Here is a 22,206-nt window from a genome sequence, read left to right as displayed (position 1 = left end):
TTCATGATTCTTTCAATTTGACTAGTGAAAAGATGGAGCAATATTTCTTTAGTTGTGTCTTGCAGGGCTTTTCCTGCTCCATGCACATAAAATAATGGTGTATTTTTGTGGTTGTATTTATCTTCTGACACATAACTATAGCTATCCATTTGCTTCCTGAGTGCAAAATTACTTGGATACACACTTTAATTTACAGAAATATTTACAGTGATCTTATAGTTAGTTTGTGTCAATATTATAACCCTCCACTGACTAATCCTCCTATAGAAAAAAATGTTGGTCCCTGCTTCATATCTCAAGAAGATTTGACATTGGGATTCAATATTTTTCCATTCTGAAAATGTAATGTAAACTAATGTAAATGTAAACTACTGCCTCACAGTTTCATTAGGCAGGGATCCTCTTTAGAGGTTTTTAAAGATCCACTTGTGTCAATTTACTAGTTTTATTGTTTTTGCTTGTTTTATTGAATGCTTTGATCTTCTAGTAACTTGAAATTACTTTATAGATATGATGATGATCATTATTATTATTGACTTTAAAGCCTGCTAGTAGATCAACTTGTTCCTTGAAAAATCTAAATGTTCTTAAATATTAACAGCAATGTTGTGTTAGTTTCTTCTAACTCCTAGATTTGAAGATGTTAAAGTGCAAAATAGCTCAAAGGTATATCAGGCCAACATCAGCATGACAAAAAAAAAGATGTTAACAATTAAAGTTAAGATATTCAAATATTTCAACTTGTTTCTTAATGTCATATTAAATACATTAAATAATGCACTTAAAATGGCAAGTAAATCTTTTAAGATTGACCACATGAAGGCACTTTGTAAATTCAGAACCTGGGATTGATGTTTATACAGGCAGAAAATAGAAGAAAATGCTATAAACAGACAAGTTGTCTGAATGCATTCAGCTTTAAATACACTTAATGTGGCTTTGTCTTGTCTGTCGACTCATCTTTAGTGTCTGATGCTAATGCATCTGATTGTTCTACCATGTTAATCCAAGAGACGTTATAGAGCATTCAAATCCTCCATTTGTCTTCATTTAATTTTAAGTTCAAATCTGCCTTGATTATTTGAGAAGTACCAGTGAGACGGAGCTTTACCAATGATTGTTTCTGAACTTCCCTGACATATGCAGCTCACAAACATGTACACAAAAGAACTAGATTCTCCTGACACACTGTGTGTAAGGAGAAGCCTGTCGTTATTGTTGTTGAAAAAGGTAATAAAGGAAACATAGAAATGGAAATAACCTTTGTTGTCCCTCAGTGAGGAAATCTAGGTGCACCAGCAGCAAAGTGACAGGCAAGTCAAAGCATGTGAGTTCACACCAAGATAGAAATATAGAAAGTCAGAATAACAGGCTATAAAGTCTGTTGCAGAATAAAAAAAATAATACTGTGCAGTTTAATAGAAATAATAAAAAACTCAGATTAAAAGAAATGTGCAACGGAGTAGGATAATTTTAAAAAATATACAAAAAGTTTGTGTATTAGTACATAAAAACAACAGAATATTTATAAAACCATAGAAAAAATGTGCAAATAATCAGGGATGCATATGAACACTTAGTTTGTTTGGGAGCAGTGATGTTTATAGAGTCTGGGAGGAATAATCTGTAATAACGCTGCTTTGTGCTTCATGGATGCAGCAGTTTGTCACTGAAGGAGCTCTTTAATCTGCAACAGCTTCATGCATGGGATGACGGACATTATTCATCACAGATGAGCTAATCTCATCAGAAATTAGCTGCTATTTCAACATTTAACACCATGGAAGACGGCCATTTTCACCAAGAACATCTTCAGGAGACCCTTAAAGATCCGTCTCCTCCACAGATAATCTGTTCTCACCTTTCATGTTAGGTGTTGACTAAAAATATTAACAAATATGCTTGAGGTAATTTATGTCACAACTAGGGCTACAACTAACAATTAATTTAGTAATAGATTATTTTATTGATTATTCTGATGATTTATTGCTTAATTGAATACAAACGTAAACAAATTCTACAGTTTTTAAAAAAATCTACAAATTAAGCCTTTTTTATACAATAACAGAAATACATAAACAAATAAATTGCTTTTCTAAATAAGAAAAACATTTTACTGCATAAAATGCTATAACAGTAGTGTATTGAATCTGAACCGAGTAAAGATAAAACTATGCTACTTGAAGTTTTGTCTTAAACATATATACAGATAAAGGTGTTTTTGTAGTAAATGTGAAATGTATTTATATATATATAGTACTGTTTTAACCAATTATACTGTTGAGTATAATCCTGTTAATGATTAATCGATTACTAAATTAGTTGACAATTACTTCAATTATTGATTCATCTAATTTTCTCCTTGTCACAACAAACCTTCTGTAATTTTTAAAACAATCTTAAGATTATTTTGTCAGTAAAAAAATATTAACACGTTAAGAGCACTAAAGGTCTGTCCCAGTGAAGCATTTTATGATCACCATTTGTTCACTTTTATGTAATAACAGGCTGTTTAAACCAGATTATTACTGTCTCCCCTTTATTGACTGCAGTGCCACGGCAGAATGAAATATAGCTCGAATGCAATGTCTGTACCTTTTTTTCCCAATAGGAGTTAAGTTAGTAAGAATTGCTTTTGCAGAAAACATGTTGGTGGGATAATGAAAAGAACCGATGCTTATACACGTTGGTATTATTCCAAAGAAAACAACCGAGGACACATTTAAATGACATGGGTTATAACCGCAAGCTGATTAGGATTGGTATACAAGTTTGTTTTCTCTGCATAAATGTCAGAAGTCGCAATTTTTTCTTTGTTAAAACTGTTTATCATTAGGCTGTTTTCCAATTATAATTGTTATTTCTACAAAATTCCATCTGAAAGGCTTGCTCATGTGTGCATAATACTCAGGCAAAAAAGGAGTAACTGGTGAAAAATGAGAGGAACTGAAAGCCCCACTGAAAGTCCTATTATACTGTGTATTTTTAGGCTCTGACAGGATCAGAGGTATCATGTCATTTCACCCTCTGTTGGAGAGGAGAGGAGGGAAGCCTGCATTTGTGTGTCATGTTAGTACATGAGCTAATCCTCATTTCTTCTGGCTGCAAGAGCGTGTAGCCGTGTAGCGATAGCAGGCCTAAAATGGGTCGAGTTTATGAACAGAAGCTGCGATGTCCATCTCTACTGGTTCGCCTGTCCCAGTGAATGAACGGCTGTGAATAGTGCAGGAATACATCATGATATATAGGACGGATTTGTTCTCTGCAGTCAGATGAGCTCTGAGTCAGAGGTTTTCTCCTCCCTTCAGATCTCTTGGCTCTCATCTCTCATTTGTCTTTGCTCGCTGCATTGATGTCTTCTCTATTACTGCTGATTTGACTTGTCTGCTTGTGAATACTTAATCACTCTGAAGATGCCGCACTTTCATTCCTTGAAAGGTTTATTCCCTTTCTTCTTTTGCCTACTTTCATAGTTGGGTGACAATTATTTATCAGTGGAAGGGGAACATGCCGGATTAAATTTTTTACAAATCCTGTGTCTGGGATGATCTTTGTTCCTCTAGCTCGGCACAGATAAATGTTCTTAGAATGAAAGAACTGTAATTGTAGTTTTGTTTGTCACATGTGGATCTCCATCTTGTTATCAAAAATGTTTCCTTCAAGATATTATTAGTGCTAAAGTACTTTTTTCAAACAAGTTTTCTTTCTTTTCCAAGGCCACCCAGAACTTCTAGCTGCCAGTGGTCTTCAAAACATAAACTTCTTTGCTGCTACAGAATAAGGTAGGACAAACAATAGTCTTCTTCTTGCCAACAATGCACAGCAAAATATAAAAAGTCAGCTTTGTCCTTGCTCAGTCTATTGTCTGTAGCATTTACATCTTGCAGTTGTTGTGTGTTGTAACATTGTTTTATTCTCGCCAGTATTGATTTTTTTTTTTTTAGTTTTTCTCAATTCCACAGTTATTTTTATTTATTTATCTTTTAACTACTATTGAAAAAGTCACTAAGCTGCTACATTTTAAGGGGCAGTAGCAACTGTACACTTTCATCACTGTCATAGTAAATGGTGAAAACAAACAGTCCCCTAAATGATGAGTATTGCCTGGATATAAAGTTGGAAAAACGGATGCACTTTTTAAATCATAACTTTTTAAAGCCTTGCTATACATTAATACCATGAAGAAAATTGTTCATTACTTTCATCTGAACCTAACAAACACTGTAATGAAAACACTATTCCTGTTTGTTACTATTAACATCGGTGTACTCTCCGCTCTTTGAAGTACAGCCGTGCTACAAACCTTGAACAGAGAATACAATTACCGCCCAGCTTTTATTTTCAACAAGCTGGAGAACAGCCTTGATTTGTAGGTAATGCATATTGTGAGCGGGTTGTATCAGGGATAACTGTGTCAGTGGTTTGTGATATTTGATGGAAAGTGATTGCATTTGTATCCATAAAAGGTTGCTCAGAGAGTCATGTGATTGCTTAGTACTTAAGGGTGGGAAGCTGTAAATTCAGAAAAAGTGTTGATAGCTTTGAGGTGGTCACAAGACTTGTAAAATATAGACTGTGGTTTTTAAGGGTTAACAGATACACCATTATTTGTGTGAACTGTGAACCATTTCCTACAACAAAAGATAGACTGAAATGCTGAACCATTGTTCATGCAGGAAATTGCTAAACCATGGGATTCCTGCATAGTTTTAACCATATTGTTATCACCTTTGTCTTCGGTGGCAGTATAGTGTCTGCCTAACATTTTCAGGGGCCAGTGTAGTCTGTAACTCTCAGGTGCGAAATAACCGACAACATAAACCCAAAACCAGAACAGAAAAAATGCAAAAAACTAAACAGATGCACTCGATCAAGGATGTATTTCTGAAAGTATACATCCTCCCAGATGTATACTTTCAGAATACAATTGTGAAGTATTTGCACAATTGTTACTGCAGTTAGTTAACAAATTGACAAGACATCATATTTTGAAACATCCATCCATTGTCTATACCAGTCTGTTAGGTGAGAGGCATGCACACAGATTACTAAAATGTTCGTTTACAACAGCCTTAATATCAGTCGTGTTTTTGATCTGTGGGGAAAAACTGGAGTAACCAGAGAGAACCCACACATGCAAACTTAATGACCTCTAGGCTGCTGGGATTTGAACTCGGGTGTCATAAGAAGTGATGACATAAATGTGTACAGTTTTCATTCCTCCTATGTTCATCTGCATGCACAAAGCCAGAGAACTGCATTTGTTAAGTAAGCCTGTAATGATGTGGTTTCAAACCATCAATCAATTTTAAATAAATCTTTAATAAAGCTTGGTTGTGTGCCTGGTATTCCAATACCTTAATGGTATTTCAATAGTGCCTAACCATTTAAATCACAGCTGTGACCTAATTTACCAGTAGCAGCATTTTAGAATGGATGTTGGTGATTTTATAGAAGTATTGCTTATGAGGTGCCCCCTTGTGTGACAGCAAGTCAATGTGCATGCAGCTTTGTGTTTCTCCCTTTCTGCAGACATGGTGGGTGGGCTAATAATCTCATTTTCCAAGCTGCAGCTTTTATGGGTGACTAACGAGATGGCATTCCTCCAAATACCAGTTCTCTTACTGGTATTCCACCGGTTGCTGATATGTCTGCTTGATGCAGAAATGACTATATTTCTGCAGATTTAGCAATGGAGGAGTCTGAGTTTGGTTGGAGAAATGTACCTGATTGACCTCATTTAAATATGCTTACTTGCATCCACTTTTAATAAATGTTTTCTTGTTGCCAATTCAACAAAAAATAAATGATGTACATGTTTATTTTGGTAATATTAGTTTAGCTCTACATAGTAAAGAAACTATGTGCTATTTAACTGAAGCCTGGCTCAACTCAAATTCCCAAGGACTTTGAGTCTTTTGCTGGATATTTTAGTTTTCTCTAAAATGGTAAAGATAAGTGCTGAAAGTAGGTATACATCTCAAAGAATAGTAATATTCACAAGGCTATGTGTTATATACAAATGAACCCTATTAAAATATTTGTGTAAATGACCTGTGAATTCAAACATTAAAAAAAGATATTAATGTGGAAACAGTTTGGATGTTTAGTGTAATTCCGGTCTGGTTTATAGATATTTCGGTGGGTATCATTGCAATATCAGACTTGACCGCATATGAAATCTCAAACCCTGACTGCGATCCAAATAACTGATCAACTTTGAGCTACTGGCTTACTTGTTCACTGAATGAAATGATTGTACTTTTTTTTAATCCACCCCGGTCAACTGACACACTTCCCCCACCCTCTCCCTCCATTCCTCTTCCTGAGGTGCCACTGACTGGTGAACCACAGGAACAGGCTTTAGGGAGATTGTCTGAATTTTATTCCTCGCTCTTCACTGTTATCCTTGTTTTTATCCTCCCCAAGCATATGCTTTCACACAAAGCTGGCATTCTCTTTCTTAACTGCTCATCGGATCACACTTCTGTTTGCCAGGAGACAGTGGGTGGGCATGCATGGTCTTGTGGCTGCTAAAGTATCTAGAAGTATCTTTTTAGCTCAGCATCCCAAACCACCTCTTCCACTAGGTGCTAATATGCAACTTCTTCTATGGCAGTACTGGTAAACAGATATTCAAGATGTACAGATTTTAAGAAATTATGCTCTGTACATCTGCAACAAGATTGAATTTCAGCAAAAAATCATAATTGCACATCCAGACCTGCTGTGTGAATGTAGCCTCTAATTCATGAGGTCACAACATAATAATTTAGCACAATTTATAAGTTATGCTTTAAATATTGAAAATGTACTGCAAAAGTAAAATGTATAGCACAACGAGTTATTGTTTTGTAAGAAATTGACAGAAGGAAATTATTGATGAAGAAAACATCCCAAGCATTCTGGAGGAAAGTTGTATTCAGTTGTGTATCCTGAGCTGCTTTGGAAAAAGTGAAAATGCTGTGAATCAAATACATGAAGACTGGTTCAGGGTAAAAAAAGAGGCATGTTTCCACTTTAACTGATGATATGGGGCTTCATCAGATCATCTGAGCAGTGCGGATGGCAGACATTACCGCTACGTTAAATGCACACGAGACGAGAACATCAACATTTTAGACATACGTTTCTTCCCATCATTTGAAAGTAAGTTTGGTTATGATGATTTCATTATTCTTAATGATGCATTTATTGGAAATATATTCCTTTATGCAAAAAGATAAAAGTAAATGTTGCGTAACAGTATTTTTCACTTAACATTGCAGTTCATATTCCGTCATTTTCAGTAGGTTTGTTGTTTTGCTGTTTGATCATAGACCAGGTAAAATCAAACCATCTTCTTTGCACTAATGACACCTATTTCCTTTGGTCATATATTCTAAAACCTGTCATCAAATAGTGGCATATATATTGTCGTATATTTTTACTGTAAAATTTGTATTCTCTCAATTTTCTCTACTTGGCAGCTCTAAAAGAAACCATCCAAAATTAGTTATGATTGTCTTTTAGTTTATAAACAAAATCAACAGACTTCCCTGCAAATCTCTTGTGGCACGCTCAGATTTGCTGTGTGGGCCAAGTAGAGAAAAATCGAAAGACTCATTGTGTAGGACTTTCCCATAATTACAAATATTGTCTATGGCAACAGTTGCAGCCACTTTATAGGAGATGGGACATGGACTGCTGTGTTTTTTTCCTCTCTGCTCCTGAGCACACAGGATGTAACTGTCAAGTTCCCATTAGTCTGAAATTCATTGAGCTGTGACTTTCACATAACCATTTGTGTCAAGCGATGTCGTCTCATGTACAGTTACAGCTAATTTCCCATCCGTTTAGATCATCATATTTTCCCTGTGCACAGCTGTGCTTTGTATAGTAGGAATAGCATGTTTTAGTAGTTCTTTCGTAACTTTTGAGGAACAATATGTGAGGTCCATGTGTTTACAGATAAACTTCCTTATTTTGGTGGGGATTTTTCTGCAGTTTTTCTTTTTTTTTTGCCAGTTTCTGCTATTATGATGTGTGCTGGCTTTAGTGTTGTTCCTCCATTGCTACACTAAAGTGGTGGGTTTGTTGTAAAGTGGCATACATGTTTTCTACAACCAAGGTAGAAGGTATTATTAGTTACAGTCCAAGTCTTAAACTAGCAAAACTGATGAAATTGCTAATAAGTTTCATTCTGATCACCAGAGCATCCAGCAGTTTAAACTCCATGGATGATTAAATAGATTTTACATAGCCTATCCTTTAGAACAGCTTACTGTGTTTACTGAATTCAAAGGAGCTACTGATGTTCACAGCTTCCCTTCATTTATACTTGGAAGAAAAAAGGACAGCTCTAATTTAAAACTAGCCACAGGCAACTTGACAAGCTTAGTCATGAGATGACGTTGGAGTCCAGCTGAGGCTGGCTGGTTCACACTTATCCTACAGCCTAAAATGTTTCGTTTTTATTAGATTAAACGTTTAGATGGTTTAATAGTCTTATTTTTAAATTGAGTACCAGAAGCTCCAACAAACTTCTGCTTCTTAAAACGTTTCTTTATGGGAAGCAGAACATCTCAGTGTTGCTGATTTCCTCTTAGACTCTGAGTGGCACTTCTGTGACTTTGAACTGGAAATCTGATTGGTCTGGAGAACCTGATGATGCACATCAAGGAAAATAAGTATTATATAATATTTCTCTTAAGTCTTAAAGTCTAAATATCTGATTGGAATTGGTCAAAATCAGCAGGTTAGATGTCAAAGAAAAATGGAAACCAGAATAATTTCTAAAGGGTGGATTGATTCACCTCTACCTTTGCTGAGCTCAAAATTCAGGCGTTAAATCATAAAAAACACAAACCAATGCAAGAAGACTAAGAAATTTCCAAGCTAAACCTTTTAAACATGCTAAGATGATTAATAAAAAGAGGAGATTACAATCACAAGTGTTAATAATCTTTTTACTCTGCAAAGAACTGTAGGAACACATTTTATATTCTTTGAAATAGAAACCAAGCTTTGTTATTCCTCCACACTGGAACTGAGTTCATACCTTTTAAATAATTGGTTGAAATAGAGTTGCATTCTCTTCATAAGAAAGTAGATTTATTTGTATACCTGGTGCTTAACTGTCGTGTCTCAGTGCATTAGAGAGGTGTAACATTGGCTGTGCGTCAGAAGCTCGTTGACGTAAATTCATTTCCACAGTGGTGGCCTCTGTGCAGCAAAGTCCTTTGTGGTGCTTTGTTTGTGCATTGTTGTCACCACTTCATATTGTAGAGTCTGCAGCACCATCTCATCTGCATTATGTGAAGAGGCTTGTTGAGTGTTTATTTGTTTCAATATCCCTGCAGGAATCAGCTTTTTTTTTTAATAGTCCATCAGCCGCTTCATACCACCACCAAATTAACACTCTAGTGACGTTTTTATAGTCTATCCCTTTCTTCCACACGCTGGTCCTTTTTTCATTTCCACAGTCCCTCTTCAAACTCACTCTTAAGCCACTTAACAGTTTGTCGCCTTTTTCTTTTGACAGACTTTCTACTTTGTAGTTTCTCATTGTCTTTCACTGTGCTGCTTGTTTGGGATCTGAACTGTGTTTGCAAAGATTTTTATGTGAATAAATTGTTTGACTTGATCTGAGAGTGTAGGCCTGTTAATAGTATGGCTTATTTGATATAGTGTTCCAGGAAGCAAATATTTCATTTATTTTTATGTAATTGAAATTGACAGAACTCAATTTTGGATTTAAGTTTTGCTGTATTTTCAAAAGAAATTTTCTTTACTAGTTAATCCCTTTTTTATTTCTTAATTTTGCTTAAGTTATTAGCCAATAAGGCAGTATTGGCTAATAAATGGCTCAGTTGTTCTCATACCCATCGTTTACTAATGTTCTCTATTAGAGACATAATGAACAAACATCCCGACCCTTTTCTGTTCCCTCTTTTGTGACTTTGTGCTTTAGCCATTTGTTGATCTTCCTAATGGTGGATTATTTTAAGAACATTGTTAATCAGTTTTGCTTTCCATGACCCAGTTTCACTTTTGTTTGGATTCTTTAACAAACAGTCATCCACCAAAGCATTACTTGCTGCCCCTCAGACTGACATGTTATCATTTGGTGGATGTTTTTGCTATATTCCCATGACATTAATCAGATGCTCTACAGGGCTCTCAACTTTTAGTTTGTGCACATGGATTACTGGCTACTCGTCTGCTCACACTAATGGCATTGAGCTGAGTGTCATGTCCAATTTAATTTTTTTTTCCTTTTATTTCTGTCAGTTTGGCTTTTTTTCTCCAGCTCTGCCTCTGCTTTTGACTAATCAGGCTACTGTTGGATAAAAAGGTTTAATTTCCATCATTAAAGCATTAGAACTGAACATTTTATTATAGGGAAAGTTTTTTTTTCCTTCTAGTTTTCTCTATGGACATGAAGTTAAATTACAAAAAGGAAACGTTGTATTTGTATTTCAAATCAATGTCAGTGTTTATTGAACTGAAAATTATACGAAATGAGGTTTGTTCATCCAGAAAGTTATATTCCCAGTAGTGTAGACACATTTAGGCTTTGCTTTCACTTTATCCTACACTGAGTTTTATTTGATCACTTCTGGTTACTTGTCTGATTGAAGCAAACTTAATAAAACTGTTTTGAAACAAGCCTAAAAGCTCAGTGTGGGTTACATGATAGTTGACACCTAATTTTCTCTTACAGAAAAGGTTTGAATAAAATCTTTGGTGTAATATTTTTCCTCAGGCTTAAGAAATGTTCTGTTCTTACAGGTTTTTGTGAAAATTAGCAACATTTCTGATCAACTATGTCTGATACAGATCACCCTTCTTACATTACTTCTCCACTCAGCTCCTTCAGACTAGCGGCAGCAGCAATTAGCAAACACCTGGTGAAACTACGAATCTGCTAAGCTTATACAAACTATTTCTCAGTCTAATGTTCCTATGAATGGTTGTAAAACGCCTAAATTGTTGTGATGAGTTACTGAAGGTGGCGTGTCGAAAATAGCAGGAGCTTCTTAAAGAGACAGAGGTCCAATTTTAAGGCATCAGATTTTTAAAAAAGTTGTGTTTAATATATACAGAATATTCATAACAACTGAAGGTAAGACCGTGTGCCTGGAAATTGCATAATACGGCCTCCTTAAAACATCCATGATGTTTGATGTTTTCACAGTCAGTTTGAACCCCATTTGGACAAAACAATATCCTCCCACTGGATTCAGGTGGGTTGCAGAAACGACGCATCCAAAAGATGCCGGATAGCAGATCTCAAGGACTGGACTAAAGTTGTGGGAGTGAGCAGCTGGTTTTACTGCTGCCTTTGAAAATTCCCACATTAGGCTTTTATTTTCCATTTCCCCTCCTATATGTCTCTTAAACTTCACAGGTAATCTTATAAAGCGTTTGCAGCTGACTTAACTTCACAAGGATGTGACGCAAATTAAAGTCAGACATGTTGATGTCTGTAGAATAATGTAGTTCCAGTAATTTAATCTGTCTTGTGACATAAGCTCCTGTTAATATTCCTCAGCTGACTGCATGCAAATAAAATCTAGCCACATCATCAGAGAGCCCAGGAGACATCTTAATGCAAAGTGTTACTGCTGTTGTTGGGTTTATCTACTTTCAGTACATCCTGACCAGCCAGGATGGATGTTAGTAGTAGATCTGAACAGAACCGAGTCTCTGATGCCAGAAAGACATGTTTAAAACACAATTATGGATAACAATAAAACTAGGAGCTACCTGTAAATATTTATTTTCAATTTCCTGTTTGAAGTGTATACTAGACGTTGTTCTTCTTACCCATCATGCAGAGTAGTCTTCAAATATTAGCTCTTCTAGTTGAATTTTGATTTAGGAATCAGTCACAAAATGACTTCCTGAACTCATATTTGTTTTGGTCCAATATTTCTTTTATTACTGACTTGAGATCATGTTGTTTCAAAAGGCACTAAAATAAAACAATTTAAATGGCACAGTTCCTAATCATGAAACAAATTAGTGTCTAATTAAATTACTGAAATTGCAGAGACTTCCCTAATAGCCAGTGTTCATAACCGATTTAATTGTCTTCTCAGTTTCATAAGTGGCAGCACTGTCACTGCTGTAAAGCCTGTTATCACTGAATTGACGCAAGTCACTTTTAAACTGGTGTCTTGAGCACCAAATGCTTCAGAAATATTACTTCCCAAAAAAGGAGTCATGCAAAATTGAAAAAGGGGAACAATGATGTAAACATTGGAAGGCTTCTTGATAAGTTTAGATTTCTTAAAGTATGCAAATTAGGGGAAATATATGATTGAGAGATGCTGGAAGTTGAACTTCTAAATTATTCAGCTTGTATTTCATAAAAATTCATTGTTTAGTTTTTTGAATATATGGCTTCATAAATTTTGCATTAAAACCTACAAGAAAAAAGGCGGTTTTCCGTCTCGCTGCTTGTCTCTTTACCAAAACATTCGTTAAATATGTTGCAATTTACATATTGTAAATATGTAAATTTACATATTGTAACATGTTCTGTTAAAGCAACGATACAGCAAGGAGATTAGAGGTCAGCCCGCTTCTGTTACACTCTTGACTTGTCAAATGAGATCATCACAGGCTGGCATGTGTCGGGCCACCTGCTTTCACAAACGAGTGACTCAGTGATGTCTTATAGTTTCTGCTACCAGCCAGTCAGCGAATTTCAACGAATAAACGAGGGATGTCAAACTCATTTTTATTTCAGACCACATCAAGATGATGAGTCATCAATGGGCCTGTTATGGCAGAATGTATTAATAAAATCACCTATTAAACTGTTGAAAAAAAAGACAGCTCGCTCTTTCTGTAATCAATAAGTACTACTAAAAAATAAATAATATTGAACTTTTTCACATTGATGTAATTTGATACTATGCAAATGAAGTCAAGTTAGAGTTTTTTTTTATATAGCACATTTACAACTTCATCTGATCAAAGTGCTTCACAACAATCACAACATCACAGGTAGATAAAATAAATTATAGAAAATAACATTAGATTTGGTAAAAATAATATTATAAAATTGGCAGAAAATACCAAGACATAATTAGTTTTAGCTCCAGCGATTTTTAAAAGATTTTACCCCCAAAAAAGACTTGAATCAGTGAAGTACTAATATATTATTTATTTATTTATTTATCTATTTATTTATTCTTTAACTGGTTTTGAAGACCAGGGAAAATGGATGCATTTTCAGTCTGGACTTAAACTTACCTATTGACAAATTAATCAAAACTGATTTAATTGGACTAATAAGAAAATATTTACACACCCAACTCTCATTTTGAAGTTCTGTTTACGTAGCCATCTATAGAGTCTCAAGGGCCACATAAATAGCTTTGGCAGACCATATTTGGCCCGCTCTCCTTGAGTTTCACATTCATGAATAAAACTCAGGAATCATTGATTTCTGACTGAAATCAATGATTTTTTGTTGCTCTGCATGTAGTATTAAAACTTTTGTCTGTGTTGATTGTCTTTGTGGAAGTGTACTTGCCGTACATAAAGTAAAGAAATGTTTGACCTTTTTATAATGCTCTACCTTGATGCACCAATTTGATTTGCAAAAGTTTTTTGCAGAGTAAGCAGTCTGACAATTTTTAATAAAATTTTACAGTTGGATTTGAATAATTTGCAGTTTTTGAACAGGATGTATAGAGAAAAATCTTTTTCAATATGCTAGATATGATTTTGTAAAAAATAGGAAAAAAAAGGTTTGCAGTCAAGATTATTTATGTCTTTCTTGGGTTGGGAATTTTTTATCTTAATCAAATGATAATGTGGATTTTTTATTCCCTTGAGACGGAAACAACATATATTTTTAATGTGTTCATTTTAATCTGATTTTGTTTTGTACATATAGTTATGTAGACAAGTCTGCTTGTGAAATTGTTCCGCACTTGGAACATAAACTGATTTTGTTAACTTTTCTTTGTAAAATAAATAAATAAGGAAATAAAATGAACAGCAACAAAACTGGATGTTGTAAAGAGCAGTGCTGTAAACATGATTGTGGAGTGGTACCTCATGCACAGTCTGCTGAAGAGGCAGAAAACCTGCATTGACTTTAAAAATTTTTGTTTTTCAATTATTTCCTGTTGTCTTTCAGTTTCCTCTCTCTTTTTCCACTTGTACTGTGCAGATTAAATTGGCTCAGAAATGTAATATCAGATGTTTTAGTTAATTTGATTCTTCTGAGACAGGGGCTGTAGGCTAAAACCACTTTCTTTCAAATCAGAAATTGATGATTGCTTTTGGCGTTTTTCATCCTAGTGATTTTTTTTAGACATTTAATGGAGGAAGTATGGTGCAGTATGGGAAGCCTGAGGTAGCATTTTTAGTGCATGTAATGTTATTGTTTCTATTATTGCATTTTGCAAGCAGTTAAGTCCCTTTTATCAGGTACCATGAAGTGTTGTTTTAGAAACTTTTTCCTAAAATTCACAGGATACCCTCACTGTTTCCATAGGTCTTCAGCAGATAGACAATTAGGGTGCATTCACACCAGCCCTGTTTTGTCCTCTGGACTCTAGTTTGATGGCCTAGAAAGTCCAATTTGTTTGGGTTAGTGTGGATGCGCAGTCAAACTTTGATGCGGACCAAAAAGCAAACTCTGGTCCACTTAAAAACCTATGTCTCCTTTCAGTTGACATAAACTCTGGTGTTTTTGAATGCATATATGAATGCCAAGCAAATCAGAGGCTGCTGTAAAAACACAAAGTGGACTAAAGCGCTGGGCATTCTGGGTAAATACATCCAAAACACACATGCAAGTCTAACGCTAGTGGGAGAAATGGCTCAAAAAGAGAAATTCTACAATCGCTAAAATCTGATGCCACTGCATTTTGTGAAGAAGAAAGTTGTATTTAGTGTCTTCTTCAGATGTTTTGATGGTGTTTGCTTCAGTGATTCTTGGTGCAGCGCCACCACAGGCGAGGGGGGGAACAGGTTTTTCAAAGGGTTTGGCTCGTTTGACACAGTGCAGTGTGAAAGCGAACCGCACCAGTTGAAAATGTAACAGATGTAGCAATTTTGGTCCTGCTCAAACAGTCTATTGGACTATTAAATATACTATAAAATATTCATAGGCAATTGTTTTTACCAGGAGTTTAATAAAACTACCTTCATGAGAGAATCTCTTGTGACTTAGGAAGGAAGTAATGCATAATGTTTCTTTTTTGTTGCTGGAGAAGTGAAAAAGAAGTGTATCTCAGATTAAGGGGGAGAAAAGCTGACACCGCACAGATTTAGAGGAGAGAAAAAGCTATGAGAGAATAAGCCAGCACAGACGGTGAGGAAGGGGGGTAAATCAGACCTGGAAAGGACTGCAAAGCCTCTGTGACTCAGAGCTGAGACGAAGGATGTGACGGATAGGAGAAGGACTAGTCTGTTGTTTTATGGCTGAGGTTAAGATGCTGTTATGTAGCCTTGTGCTTTTGTAAGCGAGAAGCTCATGATGGGCAGAGGAGAGGTGGAAATGGGACATTTGAGAAAATATAACTATCCATGACGAGGTGGAGGATGACACCTTACGTGTTCATTGTTCCCTAAATCTCTGAATAATATTGCATTTCAGCAATTGTTTCTAGATTTATTCTGGTTTCTAAATATAAGCTGCAGAAACTAACTTTAAAAGGAATAAAATAAGCTGCAGGTGTCATGGTTCCTTGAGGAATTCCTTTGAGCTTTTGTTAAATGTTTTGATATTTTATTTTTTCCCCACAAAATTGTTGAAGGAAAACTTAAAAATGGTGTTTTATGTCACAGTAAGCACGTAAATACTAAAATAAAATTTTAGGATTTTAGATTCCTAATTTTAATTTTAGTTTACTTGTTTATTTGCAGGCTGGCGCTTTTCCTACAAGTAAATCTGACTGTGCAGTGAAGCTAACTAAAAATAAGTAAACAAACTTTTAAGGATTTTTCGTTGTCTTTATTTGGGAGTGAAGTGACAGGAAAGCAAATTGAGATAGGAGGAAGACATTCGGCAAAGGTCAACGGGCCGTGACGGCTGCGTCGAGGACTGAGGCACGGGTCAGGCTTTTTACTCCTGCGCCACAGTAAATGGACTTTTAAACGTTTAGATATTTTATAAATGTTTTTCAAAAGGAATAGAAATGAAGCAAATGTCACTTCACCTCCTGTGCATGTCACAAACACAGGACTGGAGAGTTCTCTTCAGATAGGTAGGCTTGGTTTTCCTTTTTGATTGTATATGTAAGTGTGTGTGTGTATGTGCCTGTCGCATTTTGTGCTTTGAATCTTGAGTGGGTTTTGCATGCCATGCACATGTGCTTGACCTATCTGTGGGTCAGGAACTGACCTTCAGGTGCCCGATGCATCATGTGGCCATTCTTTGGTCGGGTCAGGTGAATTGTGCTGGTTTTGTGCGCCCCATGTATGATGTGTGTTGGGGATGGGGTTGTGTTCATGTGGGTCAGATGTGGTGACACTCTTTGTGCTTGCCCTCTGATAAAATCCTGCAGGCGTCCCTGGTTACACACGCACACACACTTCCTAAGTCTCTCTTTGGTTATTGCTCTCAATAACACTTTCATCTCACTCTTGAGTTTGTGTTGTACTCTTCATCATGCAGCAGTCCAGCTTTTCGAAATATGTTGGTAAAAATGCGTATATTATAGTCACATTGCATTGTTCAAAGTGTGGGGAAAAATATTGTGGGTTATTGTATTTCAGTGCCTCAATATTTCCTTAACCATGTTGTTCTATATTTATTTGCTCATGAAAAAGTTTGTCTGCATGGGACTCTAGTAAAAATGTGTGTGATGCCTTGATGATTTAGAATAAATCCAGTTACAGAAATAAAACAGCAGAGGCTCATTGTTTCTTAGCAAAGGCCAAAAAGTTGCAGCTCAGGAATAAAATGTCAGTTACAGCTTTTAATAGGCAGAAGGTGATTTAAACATTGACAAATTACATTATTACAAACAATGCCCACTCAATAATTATATCAGCAAGAAATATTTTCAAACACTTAAGGAAAAATGCAGATGTAGAAAAGTTTTATTAGTGTCTGTGTGTGAGTACGCGTGGGGTAATATTTGCATTTAGTTTGTGGTTCACACTGCATTTCTATGCATAATGTTTATCATTTTTATGTTGGGGAGAAATGTGTGTGTATTAGATGTGTGTGTTACACCACCAGCATGCCTGCTGATTAATGCTGTGAGAAGACCACAGCCATCTTGCTGATTCAAATCAGATCTTCTTTAGTAAACACTGAGTACAGTTCTACAGTACTGTGCAGAGAACCTCACGCTGAATCTGACAAAGTGCTGCAGGAAGTTCTGAAATATATTAAGTAAATTCTTCATTTATGAGCTTAGATAGGACTTGGTGAAAACTGAAGGACGCTAAATGCTGGCCACACATCTTCACCAGGTCTAGCTCATATCCACAGTGATAGCAATGGATCCTCATGAAATGGATCGCAAATTAGATGAGAACCTTTAATAGTAATAATAATATGTACCTGGAAATCATTCAGTGGCTTCACGTCCCTACTTTGAGTAGAGACAATGTCCAGCATTTACTGCTACTTCATCAGCTCCAAAGAAAATAGACAAACAATCCACATATTGTCCTCTGGTTCTGCAGAGGCTTGTCACAGTCATTGAACAGGATAGAAAAGATTATTCAAGATCAGATTATTCTGGCTTCAACCAACAAATAACAAGAATAGGGATTCAAGTTAGGGAGGTGGACAGAAAGCCACACACCTCCAAATTCCACCCAGGCCTAACTGTACTGGTTGCTAGAAAATCAATGAAAGTGTGTCTATTTTTTTATTGCATTGCTGCAGATTGGAAAAAGCCAGTGGCAATAAAAAAAATTCACATCACTTATTAATTTAAAAGCATCATCCCTGCTGTGACTCCACCTTGATACCTTTGAGATGTTGCTCTTACAGTTTTTGGAGGTTATGTTTTGTAGCTAAGTCAACTGTGAGCTGATGCAACAGCAGGTGGAAGATTCTCGCATCTTGATGGGCATGTTTGCATCTGGGTGTCGTTAATCCAGTGTAGAGATATGAAAACAAAAAAAGACAGAGGAAAAAGAACTGAAGTAAGCAGTTCAGCTTAATGGTTCTGCTCCAGTGACTTTTAAGCCACATATTAGTAGAGATGAAGTCTTATCCTCCCTCTGCAGAATTCCTGTGTAATACTTAATGTGCTTTTTGACAACCGCACTTTTGTACAGATTCAGGAGATGAACGGTTGAAGTGAGAGAGTGTAGCTGGGAGGAAGGACAAAGTCCTGAAATATATCTGAAAATCCCAAAGGTTTTTCTCTTTTGTAAGTTTTCTAATGAAACAGGTGTTCCCCTTATTCTGCTGATATGAGAGGTGGGAAATAAGTTCAGTCCTGCCTCATTTAAAGAAAAAGTAACAAGCCTTTTCAACGTGTTTCCTGTAATTTGACTTGGAACAATGTGGTTTCCTTATCAATTGTGGCAAAGATTAATCTTTTTTGACCTGCTGACAACAACAATTTAGCAACTGAATGATCATGACTACGGGTCAGATTTTACCAAACTATGTCAGTACAAAGATTAAACTGGCTTTTAAAAGATCCGGTTGTTTTTATGTTTATATTACTTAGAGGATCAGTCATGAAACTTTTTCTTAAATGGTAATAAATAAACTGACTTGCCATATTTTTACTCTACAGGTTTCAAACAATCATTGGGTGCACATTAAAACTAACAAATCATCCTGACTCGAGGGGCACCAATCAATCAGCCAGAGATAAGAAACTACTATTTTTCCTGTGATTGGCTCTAATCTTGATTGGCAGGTAAAAATACTGTAAAAAAAAAAGCAAACCCAAAATAATTAATTACCTTAAAACTGGGAACTTATTTTGATGCAGTCCTTCGTTTACTTTCTTTTTGATTCACATTTACTACATTTATCAAGAATTATTTTTTGATTTTATGTTATTGCCCTCTGGGGAAAAATTAGGGTGATAAGTTTTTTTTAATCAAACTTTAAAAAAACAAAACAGAAATCGTGTTTCGTGCATCTTTACTCTGAACAGAAGTATCTACAAATCATTTTGCAATTTCTGTTGCCTCTAAAATTCTGATTACATTGTTTTCATGCTCTCTATATAATTTGCTTAATTTAAAATGCAAAAAGAAGAATCTGGACCAAGATACAAAAGTAATACAGCGGACAATTCTGGGGGAGACGAGATTTAAACTCAAACATGCTGCTTGTCAGCAGATCATTAGTTTAGGACCATGTCCCAAAAAAGCCACAAAAGACAACTTAAAGGATAAAATAAAGACTCAGGACTGAGTACCTCTACTGTTGATTACTTCAGAAATTAACTCAGAAATGCTAATGCAAGTCTTTTCAATTGACAGCTGGGAAGGTGACTTCATGCTCGGCATCCACATTCTGGAAATCACAATTTTATTAACATCCCATGCCATGTGATTCAAACCAGGTGAAGATTTAGAAAAGTCTGAAAGCTGTTGCTTTTTTGTTTTTTATTTTGGACAGCCTTTGACCACTGCATCTTTGTCCTGAAAAAGTTATCAACCTCAGGCAAGGCTGATGCCCACTTGAACATCTCCACATAGCCAGCCATAGCTTGATGCCTCCTCACGACCTGAAGCTGTATTGCTCTAGTGAAGGCCCTGTATCTTGATGAACTCTCATAGAAAATGTGAGATTGCCTTGTCATGTCACTAATGTTGGAAACCACCATGACTGTGCAGAATAAATAAATTTTTGTCAGATCTGATATCTGATTCCTGATGCTCATTTGCAAAGTCCAAAGGAGTTTGTGGCCTCAGAGAAGCCCCTCTTTAGGGGGCTGCGATTCACATCATCAATAACCTAAACTGGGGTTTAGAATCTGACTGTGTCTTCACAAAGAGCCCAGCTGATCTTATGTTTTGGAAATACAAATGAACTTTTTTGTCCTAAAACCCTCAGCACTTTGTCGGACCTTTAAAGTTATGGTTTGCCAAGATGAACTGTTGCAAGAAGTTAAAAAACATCAGCGAAAAATGCTAGTATTTTGTTGTAGATAGTTAATTGAACAATGTTACATTTGAAGGAGATGCCACACTGTGCACCAAAATGCTCGATAATAAACATTATGTTCAAACTGTTACCTTGACATTTTGGATAAGCATTAAAATGCCACTACCAGTAAAGACTTTCAAGATGATGTAAAAAATGAAAATTTATCCACAAATAGGATTTTCAGATGAAAGTTGCACTAAGAGGACAAGCTGTCTGGACAAACGTGTGTTCAAACTTAAGAACAACAATCCCCTTTCCAATTTAATATGCAGAAGACAGATAATCTTGCTCCCTGCACTGCTTGAAACATTCATTGTTCATTTGGTGACAGTTGACTTACATCTTAGACTAATGACAATAGCAAATGAAACCCAAAGAAGTAGCCACTGCCCATCTTTCCTCTCTTCACAGCCAGTTTACGACACTCCTTATAAATATCGTGTCCACTCACCTTCACTTGGGTACAGTAAAACACCTTCCAAATACCGAGTCGCGAACAGACAGCTGTGCTGCTGCAATTTCTTTGGTGTGATCATCGGCCCCCACATCAACATTGTTTTAAAAACAGGAGCTCTGCCTCTCAGCCCACACACAGGTGGCACTTATTACCGTCTCACAGTCCTGCAGTCTCTAAATAATAATGTTTGTACGTTTAGAAAATGATGATTGATTAGTTCTCTGGATTGAATAACTCCTTGGATCAGGTCAAATGAACCCCACGGTTGTCAGATTAACAAAAAGATGTTATTATTTTGTGGAAAAGGGAATTACTAAAGCTTTCCATTCTCTCATTATTTATTTTTAAATTAACAGAGAAGAACTCAACTCTATTCTTCAAAGGCTGGTGTTGTGTTTTGGATTTGTCCCTGCCCTAACACACCTGAATCAAATGGCCTAATTACCTCCTCAGCCTGTCAGCAAGTTCTGCAGATGCTTCATAATGAGCAATTCATTAAAGAATTTGCCATCCTCAGAGTCAAGATGCCCTCAAAACTGAGGTGAGAAAAAAAATAACAACCATATACCAGCAATAAAAAGGGTAGCATAAAAACAGGTTATTAAATCTATCTGAATAATCATTCAGGCCAATGAATTTGTTGTTTTGTCTATCTGCTGATGTTCTTTTGTTGATCACATGCTGTGGGGTGTGGCTTCAAATGATTTACATGCAGTGTTTGTAACCGAGATCTTATCATTTACAATGTTTTTTTCTGTGGCAGAAAAAAACATCCTATCTAAAGCTGTCCACTTGTGACAGAATCAGTCAGGATGGATATTAATGCCAGCTCTGAACTTGACGGCACTTCCCAGAAAAAGGACCAGTTCTCAAATTGAAATATCAGAAGAAATGCAAGCTTGTTAAATATACAGTAAATCAGCCAAAATAGCAAGAAAATTCAGCAACAGATTGATTTCGGCAAGTACTTAAAAGATAAGGAAAAAATGTAATACTTGATCTATATCAGCTCTTCAGTAATATCAGCAGGCTTCTTTGGTTTGACCCAAGATACTTTTCATTTAAAGTATTTAGTTAATACTATATAAATCTCTGAGTGAGTTTTATTGTTTATTTTCTTCTAATCCCTAGAATTGCAGTCATGCTGCAGAGTTTTGGTTAGCTTCTACATTATGTTACATAATCCATATTTTACATGTATTGGAAGTGTTCGCCTGAAAGCTAATGAGTTTCAAGATAAGATTATTTAAGTTAAAGAAAACTGATTTAGTCTTAAGTGAACTATTTATTTTCAGGGTGTGCTTAGGTTTTTGAAATGTTTAAAGTTTAAAATATTCTTCTTTAAAGGAGGTGTAAGAAGTAAATTGTGTTGTAAAATGTTGTGATGGTAATGTGTATTTAATAACCTGACTTTACAGTATAGTTATCTGATCGCATTCTTCGGCTGTGACGTTCAGGTCTGCTGGTCGTCTGCAGCACCTGCTGAGTACAGCTGTCCCGCGGCTGGGCATGGCTTAGCATATCTACTCTCTGTGACGGTGCCAGCCTCTGTGTGGCTCTGAGTTAATGGCTTTCTTAGAATCATAAATTAGACTTGAAAGGACGGAGACAATGAGCACATGATGGAGGACTGTGAGGTACAAAGAGAGCTTGA

The 22,206-nt window shown here is 36.0% G+C and overlaps 1 protein-coding gene across 1 annotated transcript in view; it reads left to right on the top strand.

Moving 5' to 3' along the window:
- Nucleotides 1-22,206, top strand: part of LOC102232250 (glycerol-3-phosphate acyltransferase 2, mitochondrial-like) — a 143,765-nt gene that overhangs the window by 1,848 nt on the left and 119,711 nt on the right. The window contains exon 2 of the mRNA XM_023344115.1: nt 3,717-3,782. The gene's annotated coding sequence lies outside the window, so the exon portion shown is untranslated. The remainder of the gene's footprint in view (nt 1-3,716; nt 3,783-22,206) is intronic.

The sequence above is a fragment of the Xiphophorus maculatus genome, chromosome 12 (assembly GCF_002775205.1).
Source record: "Xiphophorus maculatus strain JP 163 A chromosome 12, X_maculatus-5.0-male, whole genome shotgun sequence".
Taxonomy (NCBI): Eukaryota; Metazoa; Chordata; class Actinopteri; order Cyprinodontiformes; family Poeciliidae; genus Xiphophorus; species Xiphophorus maculatus.
This window is presented reverse-complemented; position numbering and strand designations above follow the sequence as displayed.